Source organism: Drosophila novamexicana, unplaced genomic scaffold (assembly GCF_003285875.2).
Source record: "Drosophila novamexicana strain 15010-1031.04,08,12 unplaced genomic scaffold, DnovRS2.1 tig00000974-arrow-arrow-pilon, whole genome shotgun sequence".
Taxonomy (NCBI): Eukaryota; Metazoa; Arthropoda; class Insecta; order Diptera; family Drosophilidae; genus Drosophila; species Drosophila novamexicana.
Window position 1 is genome coordinate 698,147 of NW_020824834.1, and position 14,886 is coordinate 713,032.

Genomic DNA, 14,886 nt, shown 5'->3' on the forward strand with positions numbered 1-14,886 from the left:
AGTTGGCAAACGTATATATATATAATATTGTTACCCATTGCAGATTCAGTTTTAAGCCCGGATCTTCTTTCTTCTTCTTTGTTCAGTTGCCCAAATACCCAAATTCGTTATATATATATATAAATATTGATATAGGAATATAGTGAAAAGGAAGTATGCATACGTATGTAAAAGACGTAAATATTACTTTAACATATTCCTATATATATATTTATATATATTCTGAGAGCTAATGAATTCTACTAATATACTTATAGAAATATTAACAATGTACTAATAGAAATATTAACAAACTAATTGCAGAACAAATGTGTTGTGCAGATGCTTCAAAAGTGAGCTAACCCTGGCGAGGAGGATGAAGCGTGCCGCACAATTGGAAGCAAAATAACAAACAGCAATAAACCAGATGAGAGGAATAAAACGAATTGTTGACAATGGGCGTGTCAGGACTTTTGGTCAGCCTTTTGGCCAGCATAGAAAACGGCCCGGAGAGCCCAAAGAGCCCAGTCGAGAGCTCATAATAAAGCAATAAAAAAAGGAGAAAGGTAAATGCCACAAATGCTACCTGTGTGTTCGTGTGTGTGTGTTGTGTGTGTGTGTGTGTGTGTGCGGTGCTCTGCTCATGTCGTTGCTGCTTTTCCGTTTTTGAAGTTTTTTAGTGCATTGGCGAGCTCTAATTTATCATCAAACAGCAGTAGCAAAGGACACGGACAGAAGGACATAGGGAGGAGGGGAGACGGGGGAGGGGGGGGGGACACGGAGAGACCTTTAGGCCCAGGAACAGCTGGCTTCCTGGCGGTTAACTGTGGCTCGTTCAGCTGCGGGCTGCCGTCTGCTGGCTCGAGGTAGCCTTAATAGTTTATGACTAAATTGAAACAGGTTGTCGGGCAGGAAGTGTTTCCAGTTGCGAGTCTCTTCCAGGCGCGGCGCTTCCAGCGAAAGGTGCGCCACGCACCCGAATCTCCACGGCCTGTCAATTTGTCAATCAATCCGCGGGCATCCGCGTGACACGCTTAGCTGCGACTCGGCCGAATGTAACTGAGTCGAGTGTCTGTTTACAGCACACAAAGCGCCGATGCACTGGGCGAAAAAGAGCATAGTGAAGTCCTGGAAGAGTAGAAGGTTGTAGATCTTAAGGTTCTCCATAAATTACGCTCTCAATTTGGGCACATAAAAGGTTTTAAATTGAAGTGCAACATGATTTGATTTAAGTGTAGTCAAAGAAACTATGTGTTTACAGCACACAAAGCGCCGATACACTGAGAGAAAAAGAGCATAGTGAAGTCCTGGAAGAATAGAAGGTTGTAGATCTTAAGGTTCTCCATAAATTACGCTCTGAACTTGAGTATTTCAACAACTTCTCAGGCAGAAGGTCTTTAAGACCTGACTCAAACACTTGTGTGCTTGATCTGAGTACAAAAGCACCCGCTTGTTTCTCTAAGTGTACTCAGAGTACTCGGTGCACACATCAAAGCAGCAACGCGTCAATGCGAAGGCGTGCCCACTTGAGCACTTATCCTTTCCGCTGCTCGACCTCTTCAGCTGCTTTGTTGTTATTCTTGTTGTCTTTTGGCTTATCTCACTTACAAGTAATTGTAATATTATCCCTAATAAGCAAAAGATTGATAGCATTCCAGAGAAAAACAAGCCAAAGATGTGCCTGCAATCTCAGCAAACGGCAAACGGCACCCGACACCACGCACCAGGCAGAAGGACACACGCATTCCAAAGTCCTACAGGCTCTTGCCTTTTATCTCTGCTGGACGAGTCGCTGGCTCTTCTCATCATCACTTGAGTAAACAATGTCATAAAATCATCAATCAATGCGACCTCGACTTCGACTTTGAGTCCGAGTTCGAGTTCGAGTCGAAGTCCGTGTTCGAGTCTGAGTCTGAGTCTTCGAGGCGACACGCTCTTTGGGCCTGCGGGGCGGGGTTATTGTTGTCCGCGTGGGCATTGTCTTGGGCTATTTGTTTGTTCGTCCGCCCGTCCGCCCGTCCGTCCGCCTGGCCTAACTGTTAAAGCAAACACCCGTTGTCGGCGTCCCTTCTGCTGCATCGATTCGGTAGCTCCTGACCTGGGTTTGGGCTCTGTCCGCTGTCTGTTAATACAATTAAGTGTTGTATTTGTTATGCCTGGGTTTTTATGAGGCTGGCAAATTGTTTTACGGGCGTGCCTCCAATCACAACATGCGTTCGAAAGAAACGGTGCGAAAGAGAGAGAGAGAGAGTGAGTGAGGGAGGGAGGTTAAGTAAGAGAGAGAGAGAGAGAGAGAGAGAGAGAGAGAGAGAGAGAGAGAGAGATTTATGCCAAAACCACAGATTAATGCCATCCCCCGTTGAGTGTTAATTGTTGCCGAGGATTAGGAAAGAGTTAATCTGATTGTTTGGATATAGGTATCAATATAATAATAAAAGATAAACTATCTCACGGATTTTATTATGCATATATTACTTGAGAAAATTCTGAATTTTTTGTACGGCTCATTTAAGATTTAGCAGCTCTTCAAGAGGCTCAGAGATTAACTAGTAAATAGTTAAAGAGGCAAACATATTTTTTGTTTTGGTTTTTCCGAGAATCTTCTACTCTCTTAAAGCATAACTTGTTCTATTAGCCCTGATTAGATATGTTTCTGCTGGGATATGGAATTTTGCTGAACAGACGAATTAGGCCAAAAGCTTCCAAATAAAACCCCCAAACTTAGTCCAGCTCCAATAATATTAGCACACAGAGCCATCCGTCAATTTCATTGACATGGCCACATTAGATGTAAGTGTGTGTGTGTGTGTGTGTGCAACAAGCTACTGTAACTACGGTTGCGGCTGCATCGGGAGCGAAAATTAATTACATCGACCTAGTCAAAGCATTTGCTGTTAGCTGCCCCTCATCGAACATGCGTGAGTTGCATTGTCGGTCATGGAACATGTTGCTATTGGCTAACAGTGCTGTTAAGTGAACAATAACAGCGTATAAGACAGCAGTGCGCACGTTTAGCCGCTAGATGGCGCCAGCGCGCTCGTGTCTGGCAGTTTTCGTTGGCCCCGGCATTCGGTTCGGCGACTGGGACTGTTGTTGTTGTCTGCAGCATAAACGTGCGCTGCAACTGCCCGAAGCTACGTTCGTGTCCGCGCTTCGTCCAATCGCTCTCGCGCTTCGTGTGCACGAACAGTGCTCGTTTCGGCCTGTTGTATGCTGCATGCGCTGCTCTGCCCTGTGCTTATACTTGTATGATTCAGTCTGAAACAGTCTTTTACGACGCGTGCATTGTAACGGACCGCCAGCAACGGACGCTGCAACGCTCTGTATTATCAGTACCAGTCGCCGCTTCTGCTCTGAGCGCCACCCAAATATTTACAGTTTCGGCTCTGCAGCTGCTCGTTCGGGCCCGTGTGCCATCGTGATGCTGTGTCCGGTTGTGTGTGTAACTGTGTGTGCGTGTGTGCGTGCGACCGTTTGACGGTTTAATTTGAATTTCGAAAATATTCAACAAAGATGCTGCCGATCGGAAAAACGCAACCAAAGCAAAACGAAGAAGAACGCGTAAGCGAGTGAAGCGCATTGCCTGATAAATTGAACCGAGATTAAAAACGGGACAAAATCGTTCACGTCTAATCGTGTCGCCATTATCTCTCTCTCTCTCTCTCCCTCCCACACGTGCGTGCTTGCGTGCGTGCGCGTGTGCATGTGTGCTGTGCGTGTGTGCCAAACAATTAATTAGCATTTAAATCGCTCATTTATCTGCGATCTGCTGCGGCCCAATCAAAGCCAAAAGCCAAACAGCGTTAGAAAGAGAAAGAACGAGAATAGCCGAAAAGCCGAAAAACTGTGTTGCCCCCACCAAAAAAACCAAAATAAAGGAGTTCCAAGTAAGTGTGTCCACCTGTAAATCTGTAGATTAGCATAAAACAAATACGCAAAGACCTAAATTAAATATACACGCGTTTTTCTTTTTGTTTTTTTTTTTTTGGCATTAAATCTGGGGATACTCTGCAATATGTGGGCGCAAACATGGCTCGGCTATAAAAAGAGTTTCCTAGAAATTTACATTCCTTGCGAGTACCCAAAAAAAAAAAAAAAAAAAAAATGGGAAAAAAAAAATTATGCCGTCGCGTTGCCATTCAAAAATAAACAAATATTTGCATTAAAATAAACACAGGCCTGCTGCCCGCCCCGCCCCGCCCCCTGTAACCCCAATGCGAGTGTTGTCCCTTTTGTTGTTTTGTTTTGTTTTTTTTTTTCGGTCATTTGTCTTTTTGGGTCAGCAAATGCGTCCAATTTTTCCGCGCGAGATTTTCCACAGTTGTGTATTTGTTTTTTTGTTTTTTGTTCTTTTTCCCTTGTGCGTGGGTTTTCCACAAGTTTTTCTCGATTATTTACACATTTTTGCCAAGAAATTTTAAACCCTTCTCTGATTTTGTATCTGCCATTGCCATTATATCAAAAGCAATGTTCGGGCATAAAAAAAGAGGAAAATGAAGAAGAAGAAAACAATAGCTTTGCCATTAAAAGTTTGATCTGATTTACATTTTAATTGCCAAGCCAGAAATCTTTGGATCTACATTAGGTAAAAGATGCCCAGCACAGATTTCAATTAGATAAACACACAAAAAGGTGTCGAAGAAGACAAGAAGAGATAAATTATCTATGGATAAACTAGTTTCTTTATTTATTTGGGTTAAGAATAAAATACAAAAGAAATGGGCATTAACATTTACAAATTGGATAATAATAGTAAAATATATAGAATCAATTATTTTTTTTTTTAATTTGTCTTTTTCAGCCTTCAATACTTTTGCGGATTAGCTGGGGGCATATTTTGGTGTTCATTATTTATGTAGGTTTTATAAAATTATAAAATAAATTACTAACACAAAATATAAGGAAGAAACAGGAGAGTTTATCTAAAGATAAATTAGTTTCTTCATTTATTTAAGATACGATTAAATAACAAAAGAGATCGGAATAAAATTTACAATTTGGTTGGATAGTCAGAATGAATTATTTTGAAAACTTCTCTCAGTTTTCTGCGACACTTTGGGGATTATCTTAGGATCTGTTTTTTCTACCCTCTTCTGAATTCCTTGCTAAGCTCTCTTCAGCTTTTCAGGGTCGAGTCTCTGTTGAGTTTCGCTTAATACTCCACTTAACTCAACATGTTTCCCAGATGAGCTTGACCTTCTCAGGCGCCGCCCCCGCTCATGTATTTCTTAATGCTCTTCAGTTGCACATGAAGCAAAGCCCTTGACATATGTCGAAAGTGGCTAATTGGATGCTCCGAAAATGTGTGAGAAGAAGCAGCAGCAGCTCAAGATCTTTTAGTCCCATCCAAAATTGATCCCAATTGTCAACGATTTAACGCATCTGGGCCGTTCGCCAGGCATTAGCTGCCAACAAATTAACCTACCGATCGAACCGGGCCAACATTCACTTCTCTCAGGCCCCTCTCCCCATTCCCTCTCTCTTCTTCCCCGACAACGAGTCAATATCTGCGGGTGCTGGTGCCATAAATCTTGGCCCAGAGGCCGTCGCACAAATGAAAATAGCGCATTTTCAAAATATTTTCATTAAAATCGAAAGTGAAAATGCCGTTAAAATAAAAAGAAAATATATACAAATATATATATGCTGAATGCAAGAGGGCTGAAACAACAGGGCCAGCCAAAAAGCAAGAGCAAAAGCAAAGGCAAAAGCAACATTCATCAATCTGTCAGCGGGGCCTGTCAGCTGTTTTAAGCGCCCACAAAGTGCTGTTGAGGCTAACAACAACAACAACAACAATAGCAGAGCCTCAATAAAAATTGAAGCGCAGATGAGCAGCCAAAAAAAAATCGGAAAAAAAATGAAATATTTAAATGTGAAAACAAATAATAAGAGCGAACATTTAGCGATTGTGGAAGCTTAAATACCCTGGCAGACAAATCGAAAATGTGCTGAAAATCAGATTTGAAAATGTACTTTACACAAAGTAGATTTCAATTGTGGCTGTATGATATAGTAGCTCGATCCGGCATACTCCTAATCTATGACAAGATTCATCAAGATCGAGCCTCAAGCTCGACCCATTAAAACTGACTGACGAACAGATTGAGATACTTAAATATCGTACCGATATAATCTTTGTATATAGCACGATATGTTCTTAAATACTTTATACACTTTATAAGGTTGCTCTCATTTTAAATAAACATTATGCAAGTGTATTAAAATGACGCGTTTCTTGTGTTGTGCTTGTCTCCTTTATCCATAAAAAAAAAAAACAAAACATTTTTCTACTTCTATTTGGCTCGTCTGGCCACGCGCAAAACGTGCGCCAATCAATTGGCCCAAAGAAAAAGCCAGACATAATACACAAGATGAAAAAAAGAGGCGAAACAAAAAAACCGTGTGAAACTTTTCGACTCCCACGGCATAGACAAATTAAACTAAAACGAAGGCAGGCGACGAGTGTTGTCTTTAAAATTAGAGACAAAGGCAATTTGTCTTTGGCAAGCACTCAATATACATCTGCGAGCATATACGCAGTTACAGATACAAATAGAAGATACAGATAGAGATTCAGACACAAGCATATACACAGATAGAACTAAAGCTACAGCTAGAGCTATAGATACAGATACAGTTACAGATACAGATACAGATACAGATACAGATACAGATACAGATACAGATACAGATACAGATACAGATACAGATACAGATACAGATACAGATACAGATACAGATACAGATACAGATACAGATACAGATACAGATACAGATACAGATACAGATACAGATACAGATATAGATACAGATACAGATACAGATACAGATACAGATATAGATACAGATACAGATATAGATATAGATACAGATACAGATACAGATACAGATACAGATACAGATACAGATACAGCCGCATCTATAGATACAGATACAAATACATATACAGAAGCACTCGAAACGTATCTGGCAGATACATTTGATGAGCCGCCGCCTCTTCGGCTATTAAGCGCGCGTGTTGATTGATTTTTATGTTTGCCCGCTTCGAAATTTTCCCCGCGCTTTTCACAATTTCCCGAAATACTCGTTAGATCAGGAATCGCTCGCAGAGACATGTCCAAAAATTGAACGCCCGAAACTCAGCTGCTAAATCAATCGACACTTGAGCTGCGGTTCGCTCGTGTCGCCTTAGCTGACGGCTCCTGCTGCGGTTGTTGTTGTTGGGGTAAGTTGTGTTTATTAATTACACACACACACTCACACACACACATACAAACACTCACTAAATGTGTCCCCTAATTTCAACCTCCAACCACATACAACTTATTAAGACGTATTCTCTCGCTCTTCTCTGCTGCTTTCCCCCTCCCTTTCTCCCTCTCTCTCTCTCCCTTTCTCTGGCACTTTCTCCACCTCTGGGAACTCTTCTCAACACTCTGGCAAATAGATTTCAGTGTCACTGTGCACTTAGACGCTACAAATTGATTGATTTTATTTGCACTCTCCGCTCCCGCCCACATATTTTCCCACTTCTCACGCCACTCGCTGTGCGTGTCTGTGGCTTTTAGGCGGTAACTGCCAAGCAAAGGGGAGAGCAGCACAGAGGAGCACTAGCTGAACACTGACATTTTGCGGTTAACTCATTTACACAGTTAAAGCGACGTCCTCATAGTCTTTACCCTTTACCCTTTTTCTCTGCGTTCTCAGTTTGATGGACGTGGCGGTTGTGCTGAAATGACACTAGCTGACATCCTCAAGCTGAGTTTTCAAGCTGCACTCTTTTTATTTGATATCACTTGAAGCTTTAATGAGCAAAGCTTACAGAAGACGAGACCCCTTTGGGCAGTAAGAAAGGTTGCTGGCTTCAAACTCTCATCTTTTACACTGATTTTTCTTTTAGTTAAGATTAGTTTCATATGGTCCCAAGTTGAGCTTTCAAGCTTTGAACTTTATATAAAAGTAGAGCATGGCTTTTTCTTTTGAACTTCGCTTAAAGCTTTAATGAGCTTCGAAAGCTTGTAGAAAGGCTGAGCCATTCGGGCAATAAGAATAAAGATTGTTGGCTCGTGGCTCACTACATTAATTTTGTTTTAGCTAAGATTAATTTAATATTGCCTCACGCTGAGCTTTCGAGTCTTGAACTTCGTGTAGAAAATAAAACTGGGCTCTTTCCTAACGAGCTTGCATAGTTAACAGAAAATATGGTCCATTCAGGAAGGATGCGGGCTCAAAGCTCTGCTCTTTTGCATTGAATTTTCTTTGAAGTTAAGATTAATTTCATATTGTGAAATGATTGTTGACTGTGGCCCGTGCCTGCCGTGCCTAGGCATGGAAATTTCTTATGCATTATGCATTGCTGCACTTGCTCTGGCCAAATTATTTTCAATTTCATTTTACAACTTCCTGAGAGTCGTAACTGCATTATTGATGGCCGATACCTGAACTCTAAGAGCACTCGTCGTCATTCGTCGCATGCCCTGCCCTCCAGGACATCCTCAAATTGTCATGCATAAATAATGGTCGCTTGCATGGCAAAAATCTCAACAAATTTTTTGCATATTGCCCAATTGTCTGGGGCCGTGACTCTAGCTCCAGCTCCAGCTGCAGCTGCAGTTCCGACTGTGGCAATTCATTAAAAATACTCGCATGCTGCAGTATCATAAAATGAAAGACAAATATCGTGCAGGCAATTAAGTTGAACTAGCCCTAAACATACACACACGCAGTTGAGGGCTTGTTTGAGCTGTAAAAATATCTGGTAAATGAGTATATTTTCAAAATGCATGCATGCATAAAATGGGCATTCAATGAGAGATGAGTTTTGGCCGAGAATTCATCAAATTATTTTGCCTTTGCGCACAGTTCAGCGTTCATAAAAAAAAAAACGAGATGAAAAGCAAAAACAGTTTAATATTTTTTTGGGCTACCTTTGTGCCTGTTTGCGGGACGTTCAAAACAATTCTTTAATCTTTCACACTTTAGTCAAGTGCTCTTCACTGCGTTGCATGAGCATTTTTTTTTTTTTGGGAAACACTCTCAGCGCGAGCTCAGGCCCCGTAAACAACCATAAATAAGTGGCTGCGATTTCAAGAGCCGATACTGTGAGTATTCAAAAACCACCAAAAGTGGTCGACTATAATGGTGAAAGAGGGATAAATCTCCAACCCCTTAAAGTATTTATTGTGCCGAATCAGGAAGACGCGCTGAATCGATCGAGCTATGCTTGTTTATCAATTCGAATCTCCGTCTGACTGTTAGTCTGTGTAAAGGGTTCGATCTCTAGAACTACAAAAATTAGATGCTTAAAATTTGATAAATATACAAAATCGTATACTAATCTCCAAAAGAGTCGATATCTTATTTCCATAAAATCGTTAAGAAACGATTTGGGGACTTGGTACAGCAAGTACTGTATAAGGGTCTAGTCAGCTGTTAATGATCTTAGCTATTTACTCAACACTTACTTGACAGTGTTGAGAAAAGGGAGAAGAGTCACTCAGTAGATAAAACACTGATGTGAGTAAATGTGCTCTCAATTAAGAGAGATAGACAGAGATAGATAGATAGATAGATAGATAGATAGATAGATAGATAGATAGATAGATAGATAGATAAATCAACGGCAAACCTAGCTCATCTTTGTTATCGATATCTCGCTTTATTTGTATCGATTTTCGATAAAAAATGATTTGGATATTTGGTGTTTTAAGCAAAACTCAAAGACTTTAAGACAAATTGGGAATATTAAACGGTTTGGCTTCCCCTGAGTTGAGGGTATTTCTTAGTCAGGCACGACCGACTGGTCTATTCGTATGTATTTATCTACAAACTATGAAAGGGAAAACGACGAATTTGGTGTCTACAGATTATGTTTAAATGTATATATACCAGACAGATGAACACATACAGTCAAAGCTCCTTCTTTATGTAAAATAGAATTTGTAATATGTAAAAACTACAATCTCTTCATAATATATCAGATAGGTCTATGGGTCAGATTTATTTATAAACTCCAAGTGTAAATGAAATGCGTTTCAATTTATTTGGACTCCGTCGAATAATTCAGTTGATCATTTTGCGCCATTTTAAATAAATATGCCAGTTTGTGTATAAACGGAATTTATAACAAGAACAAATGGTGATGCATAACACATGAGCATGAAACATGCCACGGCAGACGCGACAGACACGACAGTAAACAAATGTATCATAAAATGGGGACAATGAAAATGAATGAAAAACTGTTGGAAAAGCGAAAAGAAGAAAAACTGCAACATATCCATTGATTGACAGTCAAATTAGCGGCAATCAAATGGAGGTCTCTCCACTACTATGGGCAAATAATTTATAAAATTATATACGAAAGTAAAACGTACAGCTGAAAAGCCATATCAATCAAATAAATTATGGCATGTGGCTGAAGAGAGAGAGAGAGAGAGAGGGAGAGAGAGGGATAGACGGACGAGGGAAAAGGGTGTGTGGATCCAATGGAAAATGCAAATGCAAATCAATATGGACAAAATGTGTGCAGTCAGTCAGGCAGTTGGCAGTCGGGCCTACTGCAGCCTCAAGTGGCTATAATGTGCATAAATAAGCCAAGAGATTGGTTAGGGAAGGGGACGGGTTAAGGGACAGGGGGGAGGGAGGGGACTGCCAATGTCTAGCTTGATTTGCTGATGTTTTAGAGCTTTTCAATTGGCGCCAGCGCCAACTGCAACCTAATTTTGAATCCAGCAAGTGGCGTTACATCAACTAATCATATGCACTGAGTACACACACACACACACACACACACACACCGACACACACACATAAATATCACACACAGCTCTGTTTACACAGCGCCTAGGCACACGCATCATCACTCATACGTGACGTTGCCCGACTACACTTCAATTTGTGTTGGTATGTGTGTGTGTGTGTGTGTGCGTGTTGGATGATTTGTAATAAAATACTAATGCTGGCAGCTCGAAAAACTCAATTGCATTGACGTTTGCATAAATATTCAGGCATTACAGCGCTTTTCCAATATTCCAGGCCTTCCCCTCCCCCCTATCAACTCCCCCCACCCACTCACACATGGCGCATTTGCCAGTTTATAAATTTGTAATTCCCAACGCCTCGTGCTGCTGTTGATTTTTTATGGCACTTGCTGCACTTCTCTCTCATTGTTGTTGCTGCTGTTGTTTCTTGCTGTGCATTTAGCGCAAAATAAACAAATTAGAGGGTATCAAATCGTATAGCACACACACACACACGCACACACACACAGATTCGATTGTTTATACATTTTTGCCGCGGCTCTTGTTAGTTTATTAGCTGAGAATTTTTTATGCGGCCCCCTAGCCTTTTTTTTATGGCCAACTTTCTTCTTGTCTTCGTGTTAAACATTTTGTTTATGTTCTGAAATCGATTTGGCAGCGCGGCCCTTTTTATTTAACTTTTGCTGCTTGCAAAAGTTATTGCTAGTAGTTTTTTTTGTTCTGTCTTAATTAAAAGCAAATACTTGGAGCTTCTTTTATTATAACGCTTGATTTATTAATTGCCTTTAATTGGCAGCCAAAGTTGATTTACTTCAATGTTTATTCAGTTCTCCAGGCTAAAATATTATAAACATGCAAGGGCATATATAACTATGGTGAGTATTTAAAAGGCGATTAATAGTTTTATATAGCTAGATTCTTGGTCCACAGCCTTTTGCGTAATATCAATTTTAATAAAACTCAAGCTGATTATAAATAATTATTGCATATTGAAAGAGAAACAAAGCGAAGAGGCTTTTTTTTTTTTATATATAAAGCTTGTCGTGGGCGAGGCTTTTGTTAGTATTATCCAACCCGCTTGCTTTGTGTGAGCTTCATTTAAATTAATTTTCACTTAAATTTTGCTCAATTCTTGCTTAACTTTTTTGGGAATAACTTTTGACATTTGTGTGTCAGTGGATTCCGATTACATCCTGGTCGCAGTCCACCCTGCAAGCCAGCCGCGCACTCGACTTTCATATTTTCTATCGTATATAAAATATTCTGATCGTAACAAAAATCGCAATTGTTTTCATTGTCGAGTGCTCTGAGCAGCTTGCAGCATCTTCTAAGACGCTCGTCACGCTGTTCAACTTCTTCTTGTATATTATGTAAAATACATGACAATTGCTCGTAACTAATTCCATCTTGATATTCAGCCCTGTCCAAGGCTAGAGTCCGTCCAAAGAGCAGCAACAGCAAGCCCAGGCCGATTAATGCTCCCATCGTGAAAGTCGCTCGGAAACTGAACCCAGAGCTGCCTAACATTCACTTATAAGCAGCTCGGCATTGTGATTAGTACTTTTATACCCTGAACCCATTGAAAACGAGTAAAAAGGGTATATTGTATTTGTGCAAAATCCAAATGTGTGTAACAGGCAGAAGGAAGCATTTCCGACCCCATAAAGTATATATATTCTTGATCATCATCAATAGCCGAGTCGATCTAGCCATGTCCGTCTGTGTGTCTGTCTGTCTGTCCGTATGTATGAACGCAAGGATCTAAGAACATATAGAGCTCAGATCGAGTTTGTTTCTGATAATCGATAACTTACTCCGTTTCCAAGCAATCGATAAAAATCGATATCGATATCCTGTTTTTTGGGCAATTTTGGTAAATAATAAGGGCTAGAGTCACCAAACTTGACATATAGTTTCTAAAATAGAATATATATATGCATTTGATGTTGGAAGAAGAGGGTTCAGGGTATCCCCTAGTCGGGAGCTCTCGACTAGAACCTCTTACTTGTTTTTGTTTAATTTAAGAGCAAGCAGCTTAATTGTTTGTCATAAAAGCGAGTCATATTTAACATTGTATTTATAGATCGTTTGTGGTTGATTGTGTGCGTCTTGCTTTTTTCGCTAGCTCTTAAATGGACTCAGCTTGAGTTTCCACATTCGTTACAACTTAGCTACAAATGTTGAAAAAACCAAAATCAATTTGAACTTGGTAATTCGAGGCAGCATCAGAAGCTATAGAAACTGTCGGATACATTATACTCTTGCCATTGTCCGGACTTAGACTTGGCATTTGTATAGCCGCAGCATAGAGACAATCGCTGGCGGGTCGTTGTTGTAATTGATAACTTCGAGAATTTTCAATTGGGCATCGAACGCGTCTAAGGACTGCTGTCATGGTAACCTATACCTCAGCTGAATTGTCACATATTATTGTTCAGCTGGGCAGTGGGAGGCAGCGCGAGGTCGGGTAGGCAGACCAAACACCAAGGCACTAAAAAACCAATGAACCGAAATGTAAAAGTATCTTGACATTGTTATATAAGCACAGTTTTATTAACACCCACCCGGAATGGGGCCAGCGGCTAAAAAGGTTAACAAACGCTGCTCACTTGTGGGGCTGCCTTCGGCTCCGGCTCAGGCTCAGGTGAGGGCCTGGCTACTTGTCTGGGACGCACGAATAAATATATATGTCTGCCCACATTCGAGACTCATTTGGTTTTATTCAAGTAAAGAAGCGAATGACTTTTTTTTCGGCTTGTTTTTGCCAACAAATGTTATATTCTAATTACAGTTGGGGGCGCTCGCAAAAATAGCTGGCACCTAGGCACCTAGGCACCTGGCTGCCTATCTGTTCATTCGATTACATTTTTCCGCCACTTAACGGCCAAATTATGCAAATCAGCCGAGACACGCGAGCAAGTGCGAGCTCTCTCCGTCTCTCTCTTCCCCTCCTGCCAAGGCATTCGCTTTGAAATTAGTTTGAAAAAGGAGACGTGTGTGCACCTGTCGGCCTAAAAACAAAGAAAAAACACAGAAAAAAATAATATAAAAAATGAATAAGGGAACACACACCCCGTAAGTGTTGCCATAGCATTTGTCGGGGGTTGCAACACACACGGGTGTATCTGTATCTGACAGATACACAGCCTAGGGGCGAACAGATACACATGTATCGCAAGCCATTGGGGCATTTATGGCTAGTTAGCTGTTGTGCCCAGAGACCAGAGCCCAGCCAAATATTGCATGCGAACAATTTTTGACAATCATTTCGGTATAATATTTGTCTGTGCCTTCCATGTGGCCGCTTTCAAAGCATTTGTCAATCAAACAACAGAGCTGAACATGGCACATATGTTACAACAACACGTTGAGCAGGGGAATTGGTTTCGATGACATGAAAATGTGTTGCTGAAAACTTATTTGAAAAAAGCAAAATATTTATTTGACTATGATATAGTACATGCAGTGAAAGCTCCTTTGAGCGATTGATTGAAAATGTGAAAACATGCAGGATAATCTCTGAATGAATCGAAATGAATGTGATCGAAATGTAATCGATCAATGGAATGCAACATACTGCATTCCTCATGCTGTCTAATTGGAGTAGAAAGAAAGTAGAAAACTAAAGCCTTAGACTAACTACATGCTCAATAGTTTGGAACAGAATATAAACAAATAGTCCAGGAACAACATTCCTTGTCTGCATTAAGGATAATTTAAATAAATAAAGGTCTGTGCACTTAGGTTTCACTGTCAGATTTCTCTCGCATATAAATTGGCAACAATTTAAATGATGTGCAAATCGATTGATTGAAAGTATGAAAACATGCAGGACAATCTCTGAATGAATCGAAATGAATGTTATCGAAATGTAATCGATCAATGGAATGCAACATACTGCATTCCGCTTGCTGGCTAATTGGAGTAGAAACTGTGACTAGAGCCTAAGACTAACTAATTGATAAATAGTCTGAAATGCAAGATATGCAAATAGTCCATTAGGCTTTTGATAAATACTAAACAACTTGCTTTATCCGTATTAAATATGATTTAAGTGAGCAAAGGGCTGTGCACTTGGGTTACACTCTACAAATTGCTCTCGTATATAAATTAGCAAACATTCAAATGATGTACAAATCGA

General features: G+C 40.4%; 1 protein-coding gene across 3 annotated transcripts in view; it reads left to right on the forward strand.

Annotated features, from left to right (window-relative positions):
* The first annotated feature begins 430 nt into the window (after positions 1-430).
* The window catches only part of LOC115765549, an 84,098-nt gene continuing 69,642 nt past the window's right edge, over positions 431-14,886 (forward strand). For 2 of the 3 annotated variants that reach the window (XM_030709179.1, XM_030709181.1), the window contains exon 1: positions 3,304-3,866. The gene's annotated coding sequence lies outside the window, so the exon portion shown is untranslated. Of the gene's footprint in view, positions 546-3,303; positions 3,867-14,886 lie in introns of those variants that run through there. The other variant, XM_030709180.1, reaches the window with a different exon arrangement.